Here is a 9,909-nt window from a genome sequence, read left to right as displayed (position 1 = left end):
GGACTTTGCCTGACAGCCACAACTTTTCAAATATGATGAGTAGCTGCTCAGCAACCACATCAGCCAGCTCCTTTAGGACCTGGGATGCGTGTCATCTGGTCCCGTAGACTTGTATATGTTTAGTCTCAAGGACCTCAGACTTGCTCAGCCCTTGCAGCAGAGTTGGGGGGAGGTGGAGAAGGGGGGAGAGGGAGGGAGCTTTACTGTCCAGGCTCCCATCTAGAGGCCCACAGATGTGAGCTTCAGGGACGCGAGAAATATGAGAATCCTGGCTGCTAGTGAAGACTAAGGCAAAAAACTCATTTAGTACCTCAGCCTAAAACTCTCCACCAAGAAGCCTCCGAAAATTCCAAGACACTTATGCTTGTTCCTCTCCATAGAAATCTTTGGTAAGGGGCAAAAGATGTATGATCTGAAGAGAATCCAGAATATATGATATTTGATCAATTCTTGGCTTGTCAGAAGTAGTGATCCCAATCCATTTTGCATACAAATGCTCATCAGGTAAAGAAATGACCTAAAAGATGATGTCCCTCCCCTTCTTTTCTGCCTGGCTGTTGACACCCAAAAGCTGGACTAGAAAAATATGCAACTCCATTCCTTCTCTCCAAACGCAGGTGTCTTGCATGAAGTTTTGCCCTGATGCTTTGTCCTCCATGAGATAGACTCGGGTGATAACTTTCATAGTAGAAGATGAAGTTATCAACCAGCTCAATACTCAACCAGTTACCGTTAACTGGGCTGTTCTGATAGAACAGGCAGGTCCTCTGCAGGGTCCTGACCTCTGACTGATGATAGAACTGAGTAAAAACTGCAGCAGTCATACTTGTTTTCCAGTCTCCCAGCTCCTGTGCTGTAAGGACTTCGGGATTCATAGAATCAAAGAATCACAGAATCGCAAGGTTGGAAACAACCTGCAAGATCATCCAGTCCAACCACCCTCCCATTCCTATTAGTATCACAAGCACTAAACCATATCGCGTAGCTCCTCATCCAGGCACCTCTTGAACACTGCCAGGGACGGCAACTCCACCACCTCCCTGGGCAGCCATTCCAGTGCCTGACCATGCTCTGAGAGAAAAAGTTTCTCCTCAAGTCCAACCTAAACCTCCTCTGGTATAACTTCTGGCCGTTTCCTCGGGTCCTACTATTTGCCTGGGAGAAGAGGCCAGACCCTTTTACGCCACAACCTCCCTTCAGGAAGTTGTAAAGTGCAATGAGGTCTCCCCTGAGCCTCCTCCTCTCCAGACTGAACAATCCCAGCTCCCTCAGCCGCTCCTCGTAAGACTTGTGCTCCAGATCCCTCACCAGTTTCGTTGCCCTTCTCTGGACACATTCCAGGGCCTCAGTGTCTTTCTTGTAGTGAGGGACCCAAAACTGAACACAGTACTCGAGGTGCGGCCTCACCAGTACTGAGTACAGGGGGACGATTACCTCCCTGCTCCTGCTGGCCACACTATTTCTGATGCAGGCCAGGATGCCGTTGGCCCTCTTGGCCACCTGGGCACACTGTCGGCTCATGGTCAGCCGAGCATCAACCAACACCCCCAGGTCCCTTTCCTCTTCAGTCATCCAACCACTCATCCCCAAGCCTGTAACACTGCATGGGGTTATTGTGGCCAAAGTGCAGGACCCAACACTTGGCCTTGTTAAACCTCATCCCATTCACCTCGGCCCAGCAATCCAGCTTATCTAGATCCCTCTGCAGGGCCTCCCTACCCTCAGGCAGATCGACACAACCTCCCAACTTGGTGTCATCTGCAAACTTACTCAGGGTGCACTCAATCCCTTCATCTAAGTCGTCAATGAAGATATTAAGCAGGATGGGCCCCAGCACCGACCCCTGGGGGACATCACTTGAAACAGGTCTCCAGCTAGACTTCACTCCATTGACCACCACCCGTTGAGCACAGCCCTCCAGCCAGTTCCTTATCCAATGGAGGGTAAAACTGTCCAAGCCACGGGCAGCCAGTTTCTGCAGAAGGATACTGTGAGAGACCATGTCAAAGGCTTTGCTGAAGTCTAGGTAGACTACATCAACAGCCTTTCCCTCATCTACCAGTCTGGGCACCCAGTCATAGAAAGAGATGAGGTTGGTCAAACACGACCTGCCTTTCATGAACCCATTCTGACTGGGCCTGATCTCGTGGACGTCGCGCACGAGCCGTGTGATCTCTCCCAGGAGGATTTGTTCCATGACCTTCCCTGGCACTGAGGTCAGGCTGACAGGCCCATAGTTTCCCAGATCCTCCTTACGGCCCTTCTTGTAGATGGGAGTCACATCAGCAAGCCTCCAATCCTCTGGAACCTCTCCAGTCAACCAAGAGCGCTGGTAGATAGCTGAGAGCGGCTTAGCAATCACCCCTGCCAACTCCCTCAGCACCCTAGGATGAAGTCCATCCAGTCCCATGGACTTGTGACTGTCCAGATGGAGGAGGAGCTCCCTAATGGCCTCCACCTCAATCTCCGGGGAGACATTCTGCGTATTAGCCCAGATATCCAGATCAGGGCACAAAGTGCCCTGGAGATAACTGGTCTGACTATTAAAGACAGATGTAAAGAAGGCATTGAGGACCTCAGCTTTCTCCTTGTCATCTGTGGTCACATTCCCCACCGCATCAATTAAAGGATAGAGATTATCCTTGTTTCTTCTCTTGCCATTGATATATTTGTAAAAGGATTTCTTATTCTCCTTTACTGCAGTGGCCAATCTAAGGTCAAGATGGGCTTTCGCCTTCTGGACTTCCTCCCTGCATACCTTAGCAACTTCACTGTAATCTCCCCTAGTAGCCTGTCCCTTCTTCCAGAGGACATAGACTCTCTTTTTCTTCCTGAGTCTTGACAGTAATTCCCGGCTCATCCACACCAGTCTTCTCCCCCTACGGCTCGCCTTATGGTATTCAGGGACAGCCTGTTTTTGTGCCTTTAAGATTTCCATCTTGAGGAGCATCCAGGCTTCCTGGACCCCTTTACCCTTAAGGAGTGACTCCCAAGGGACCCGTGCTACAAGCGTCTTGAGCAGGTCAAAGTCTGCCCTCTTGAAGTTCAAGATAGCAGTTTTGGTAGTCACCCTTCTGACATCTCCAAGAATAGAGAACTCTACAATTTCATGGTCGCTCTGCCCTAGACAGTCTCCAACTTTCACATCACCTACCAGTCCTTCTCTGTTAGCAAAGAGCAGGTGGAGCAGGGCATCACCCCCGGTAGGCTCTCTTCCAGTTGTGTAAGGAAGCTATCTTCCACACACTCTAGAAACCTCTTGGACTGCTTCCTTTGAGCCATGTTATATTTCCAACATATATCAGGGAAGTTGAAATCCCCCACAAGAACGAGTGCTGGTGATCGCACGACTTTCGCAAGCTGCTCGTAGAATGCTTCGTCCATCTCCTCATCCTGATTCAGTGGTCTATAACAGACCCCAACTACGATGTCTCCCCTACAGGCCTTCCCCTTGATCCTCACCCATAGACACTCCACTTTATCATTTGCAATCTCAAGCTCTTCAACATCAAAACAGTCTTTAATATAAAGGGCCACACCGCCACCCTTCCTTCCTTGTCTGTCCCATCTGAAGAGCTTATAACCATCGATCTCAACACTCCAGTCATGGGAGCAGTCTCACCATGTTTCAGTAACAGCAGCTAGATCATAGTTAGCCTGGTGCACAATCGCTTCCAGTTCCTCCTGCTTGTTGCTCATGCTGCGTGCATTAGTATAGATGCACTTGAGCAGAGTCATTTGCCTCACTCCCAGCTCTAAAATCATTCCCCTAGGCTCTTCTTTTGTGAGGCCTGTACTGTCCCCTTCCCCCGTCATAATTAGTTTAAAGCTCTATCAATGAGCCCCGCTAGCTTCTGAGCTAAGATTCGTTGCCTCCTTTGAGATAGGTGGGCTCCATGGTTGGACAGCAAGCCAGGGGCTGAGTAAACTACCCCATGGTCGAAGAACCCAAAGTTTCTGGCTCAGCACCAGCCTCTGAGCCAGTTATTCATTGCTTGCACCTTCCGTGCAAGATCTGAGTCCCACACTGCCCCTGATAGCACAGAACAAAAGACTACTTGTACTCCTGCACCTTGAACTAAGTGCCCTAAACCCTTGAAATCCCTTTTCATTGCCCGTAGGCTTGTCTGAGCAATTTCTTCACTGCCCACCTGAACTATGAGCAACGGAAAGTAATCAGTGGGCCTCACCAGCTTTGGTATTTTCCTGCTTATGTCCCTGACCTGGGCCCCAGGAAGGCAGCACACTTCTCAGCAGCTCGGGTCTGGTCTGCATATGGGGCCCTCCATTCCTCTGAGAAGGGAGTCACCCACCACGACCACCCTTCTTTCTTTCCTGAGAGAGGCAGTCTGGAGGCATGGGGGTGGCTGCCTTGCCTTAGACTCCCTCCTTGCCTTAGGCTCCCTCCTCGGCAGATCCTCCATCACCTCATTGCTCACATCACCTTCCATTTCCAGCATGTGAAATTTGTTGCTAAGGGGGATCGGGGGATGCGGGATAGGCAGGCAGGGGGAGTTCCCATGACGTCGAGTAGGGACCCTCGTCCAACCCTCCTCATCAGTCAGGTCTGTCCTACTCTGATGGGGCTGGGGATCCACCACTGTCTCCCTGGCACCTTTTCCTCTGACATGCCAGCCAGTCACCTCACCAGTCTATCTCCCGCTCACATTCCCTGATGGTCCTAAGTTTCTGTACCTCTTCCTTGAGCTCAATCACCAGCTGGAGTATCTCATCCACTTGCTCACACCTCACGCAGGTGCCGTCTTCCCCAGGTAGCAGCAGGCTCAAGCAGTCCCTGCAGCCAGAGACTTGAACAGCCACATTTCTGAGCAGCCCCTCTGTCTGGGTTTCCACAGTCTTCTTGGAATAAACCTGTTGCTTGGTGGAAACCATGTTAGCCTCCCTGTTCTCAATAGGCTGAAACAATGGTTCACACCTGCTCTGCTGTGTGGGTGGAAGATATCTTCTGCCCTCCCTGATGCTACTTAAGGATTATTAGAGGGTGTGAACTGCTTATCAGCATTCAGATTCAGAGCCTCTCTGAACTCAACGCAGACCTGTCTGGGATTTAGGCTAGACTTGCAAGTTATTGCTGCTGTGAACTATTTCTGACTGTAAGTGGTGCTTTTCACAGAAGCCATTTTTTGCTAATGCAGGGTCCTATCCACAATATCACAATAAAATTTAAAGGCTTTTGGCATTTAGAACAGTCGACAACAAGCTACTGCTCAAAATAATACCAAGAAACACTTATTTCTGAAGTAATCTTGGTTCTGCAACCAGCCATTTATCTACACTGAAGCCAGTACAACTAACCTCATCCACAATAAGCTGTGCCTTAAGACGCCACTTCGAAGCAATGCCTGGGTGTTGAAAAGAGCCTTGTTATTCACCTTGAGTGAAAGATCAATGCCATCAGGCTGCGGCACTTACTGCTCTGTGCTGGCACTCCTGGAGCCTCGCGTGCAGCCAGAACTGCAGCCCACTGAGCTCTGTGCAAGGACCCACCACCATTGTGTCCCTATGTTGTACCCCAGATGAGGGACAGCAAAGCTGACTTGTGCTGCCTAATTCTAACACACCTTGCAAAAGGTATTACGGCTAAAGCAATTCAGCAGCAACATAGGTGAGTAAAAGACAAGGCAATCTCCCCAGCAAACACAGAATGGAGATTCATGCACATCTGTCCTGTTTGCATTCATTTGACCATCAGCCAGTGCATGCAAGTTTCTGTTTTCACCAGTGCTGTAACATTTTCCAATTACAGCAGAGAGCTTGGAAAGATATAATCTCGTTCCCTGAAACAGCAGCGGATCCCTGCTCGGGGTTGGGTCTCTAAACTTTCCAAAGGCCATACAAATAGCAGTGATTCTCCTCAGGTTTCACCACCTATACTTATTTTACAATTATTCGAATGAAAGTTCAGGCTTGTGAAGGTTAATGGACTGCCTAAACGGGAAGCAGTCATTCTTTACTCACCCAGGGGCTGGATGCAGAGCAGGGACAGGCAGAACCAGCTTCCCCGTGTGCCCCCATGACCTCCGCTGTCATTTGGAGAAATCATCCTGGCGGAGGTCACAAGTACAGTAGTGTTTAGCCTCCTCATCTCCATGGCAACTTCCTCTTGGGCCTCTTCTTCAGAGCAGTTCCTTCCAATTGCGTTAATCTGCGTGTGGCTCTTTGACATATGAAAACCCACTTGCTAGGGACAGGGAGATGTGAGCAAACTGATATTGCCCAGAACCTTATGGCAGAGTTAAGGGTGAAAAGTGCACTTTCCCTAAGCTAGCCAGGCTCAGCAAATGACCTGTTCCAACACAACTTGCTATTTTTTTTTCTCTTCCAAAAAAGCTTTTTACCTTTGGACAAAGAAAAATAACAAGTCTGGAAAGGGCACTAGAAAAAGCTCTCGGGTGATTTCCACAAATTGTATGCAGTAAATGCTCTGAAGTGGCTAGCTCAGCAGCAGAGGGGTATCAGCTAGGGTTGTTCTTATCTGTATATTCATCCATATTCATCCACATTTTATACAGATCTATGTGGATGTTCATATATGAAAACAGATTAAAGTATTTCCCATGCAAGAGTAGCATTTTCTTCTTGTACACTTGGAAGTTCTGCCCTTTGTTTCTGAACAGAAGCAGCTTTGGCAGTTTTGCACCTTAGGCTCTTAGCTGCTCTACATGCCATCCGGGACCAAAACTCAAAGGCAAAGTTCAGATCATGCAGTATATGTCAGCTGGTGGCAATTTGACAAAGCTGGAGCTACAGAAACAGATGTGTGAGAGAGCTGTGAAGAACGATGCGTGCTCTAATAAGCTGTTCTCCCTGTTTTGGGAACATGAAAATGAAAGGAAACATGTAATGTTTTCATGCTATTATCTATCCAGAGAAAAAGACATTTAAGCAATTAGATAGATGTCTCGAGGGTTGTGCCACTCTGGACTGCTGTATCAGGGGAATCTATCAATTAAAGTGCAGCTTAACAAAAAGCATATCTTTCTTTCTGCCCAGGCATTTCTAAATAGTAACCTCTTAAAACAAAATAATTAAAATAGGAAAATTGAGACCTAAATACACTGAACCAGAAAGTGACTAGGCTGGCTATATAAAGCAGTGTTACAAAACACAGAATCCAAGTTGCCAAGTAAGTGCTTGCAAAAGTATTTAAAGAAGCAGTGTGCCAAGTCACAAACCTTTGCAGACAAAATCTTCTGGTGATGAATCATTGTGCTCATTTCAAGTCAGGTAATTTATTCCACAACAGACAGTCAAATTTCTGGTATGACGGGACCATAAAGACGAGAAAGCTTGTGGACTTCCCCAGAAGGCTCCAGTCCTGAAAAATGAATTTACCCTGAGTTTAATGAACTATGTATATACATTCAAGAGGTTTAGGTATGAAAGTTATTAACACAGACAAGGTGATGAATTCTGGCAAATGTATGAAGCAGAGCCTGCAGTCCCAGGCTTCAGTGGTGTGGACACCAAAGAGACAACCCAAATCCTCCTGTAGAATCTACCCAAGATCATTAGGTGAAACAACATCAGTTTTCAAAAGAATAAAATCAAAGCTGCTCATAATAAATACTGTTATGAGAAACAAAAAAAAAAAAAATATCCAGTATTTCCTTCCACAAAGCTTCATAGTTAAGTATTCTCACTGCTGTTTTTTTTTGTTGTTTCGGACATAACTGCACTGAAGTACAGATTTCCTGGCTTTCTTGCTATTATTATTATTTTTTTCAATCCAGCAAGAGGTACCTATAAATACTCGAGTAATAATATCAAGTTTATGACTATAACTGTCTGACGGTGTAAAGCAGTCTCATCTGAGCCTAACGTCATATTTTCTAACTTATCCCTCCTAAAAATCTTTAAGGAGAAAAGTACATTTTCAAAACACTGCATGGTATAAGAGAAAATAACTCATTAGCAAGTGAAAGTATTTTCCCATGCAGATCTTTAAAAACATAATCCTCACGAGTGACAGGAAGGTAACCTACTGTGCCTTTCTTAGAGGAGAAATAAAAAAACTTGTATCTGATTGCAGCCTTTTATATTGCCTCACTAGGAAACACCAAGTAACTGAAATTCTACTTCATTTGTATTTGGGATTTATTCAAAAAATTCAGTAAAAACTGAATTAATGTTAATCCCATTGCTGCCACATCACATAAGCATTATGTTTATTGTAGAACTCCAGCCATAATGTTGCTGTTACGCTTTGTGATTAGCAGCAGTAACACATTTTATTCAAGGAACTACTGTCTTTCTGCTTCATTTGGCTTCACAGGGTTTGAAGCTTCTTTTTGCTACCCTTTGGTTTGCAAAATATGCCAGTTTATGATGAAGCCTTTCCAAACAGGAACCCTTACGCCCTTGGGGGCAGTATTTGCCTCCCAACAGTTCAAGTAAAAACTTAATTATAGGCTTTAAATATTACATGATATGACAGAACAGAACACGTAAAATAGCTGCTGCTATTCCAGTATGCTTGCTGAAACTTTATTTCAATTGGAATATGTGAGACTCGAATCCATCTTTCTTTTAAATTGAGTGGAAGAGAATGGAGGGGGAAAAAAAGGAAGAAAGGTAGAAAAAAAGGCCACCAGGACATAATGAGCAATGTCACACACTGGTAATGAGAAGCCTAAGCCTTGTGAAAAATACCAATAACTTTGGCTAAAAATGGGACTTCTTTGCTGTCAGAATAAGCTTGCGCCTCTTGGTCAGCAATAGAAGCACACGTAATGCTTTTTACATTTAAAATATATTTCTCTAAAGGAATGGTTGCTTCCCTTTGTATTTTGGAAAAGTGTGTCAGTATTCTAACTCTGTAAGGCTCATTCAGACATGTACCTTTAGAAACGTTGATTACATGGGAATAATCAAAGCTCATAAGAGGGACATTTTCACTGCTGCAAGAAAAGTGAGGGCTTTGTATTAGAAATTATTTGGGCTGTCAGGTTTGCATAACTGCTGTTGTAATTATGAAAAATTGGTCTGTTTCTATTCAGAAAGGCCTAAACCATTGCTCACTGGATGAATACAGAGAGTAGAGCTCACATCCCCCTCAACACCAAACAGCTCCATGTATGTGCATACATGGACAATGCAGTGGAGGGAAAAAGTGGGACACTGAGGTGAGGACACTTCACCTTAGTTGCCAGTGTTGAGTGTGGCAGAATTCATCTCTCCAGTGGGAAAAAGTGTTAAGTCCAATTGAGATGCAAGAATGTTAAGTATTAATTCACAGCATAAACTGATGCCAATGATGACAGGAGATGGGAAACTCTGCAGTAGCTGATGGGCTAGCTAATGCTTTCTAGTCTATTATTCCTGGTTGTAATGTGATGGTAGGTACTGCAATAATAGTGGGGTGGCACAATCCGAGGCTGCAGCACACGAGAACAAACCCTGTACAGCAGCTGTGGATGCAGAAACAAAAAAGAAGAAAATGTGCTTACCTTTGTAAGGTCTCAGGTACACAGGGACCTCCAGCAAGATACCCTTGCCTCCACTGCCAACCCTTAAATGAGGTCTGGGAAGGGATGGATCCTGGCTCCAGCCCTTCCGGTCACTGAGAAGCATTGCTTGCACGCGAGCTCCTCTGGGTTTTGGCCCTGCCTTCCCACCAGGTGCTCAATCACTGGTTCAAGCTGTGACTCAGCGTTTCCGCTACTCTGCTCAATCCCTACTTCTATGAAACAAGTTTGTTCCCGAAGGGTACCAAACTGGGAGTTATATCAATATATATGTATTCACACACATGTGCACATGTGCATTTGCATACGAAGTTGCATTTCGGAAAGTCTTTCACTCTTCTCTCTACAATATCTATGTTAAAAAATGCTGATAAAGCCACAGTGTAATGAATCACTAACCTCTACAATGAAAAGGGCCAGT

The 9,909-nt window shown here is 45.9% G+C and overlaps 1 non-coding gene across 1 annotated transcript; it reads right to left on the bottom strand.

Annotated features, from left to right (window-relative positions):
• Positions 1–319: 319 nt before the first annotated feature.
• Positions 320–432, bottom strand: LOC125696529 (U5 spliceosomal RNA). The gene has a single exon (XR_007378376.1). It is a non-coding gene; the product is annotated as a U5 spliceosomal RNA (small nuclear RNA).
• Between the last annotated feature and the right edge of the window lie 9,477 nt (positions 433–9,909).

Source organism: Lagopus muta, chromosome 7 (assembly GCF_023343835.1).
Source record: "Lagopus muta isolate bLagMut1 chromosome 7, bLagMut1 primary, whole genome shotgun sequence".
NCBI lineage: Eukaryota > Metazoa > Chordata > Aves > Galliformes > Phasianidae > Lagopus > Lagopus muta.
This window is presented reverse-complemented; position numbering and strand designations above follow the sequence as displayed.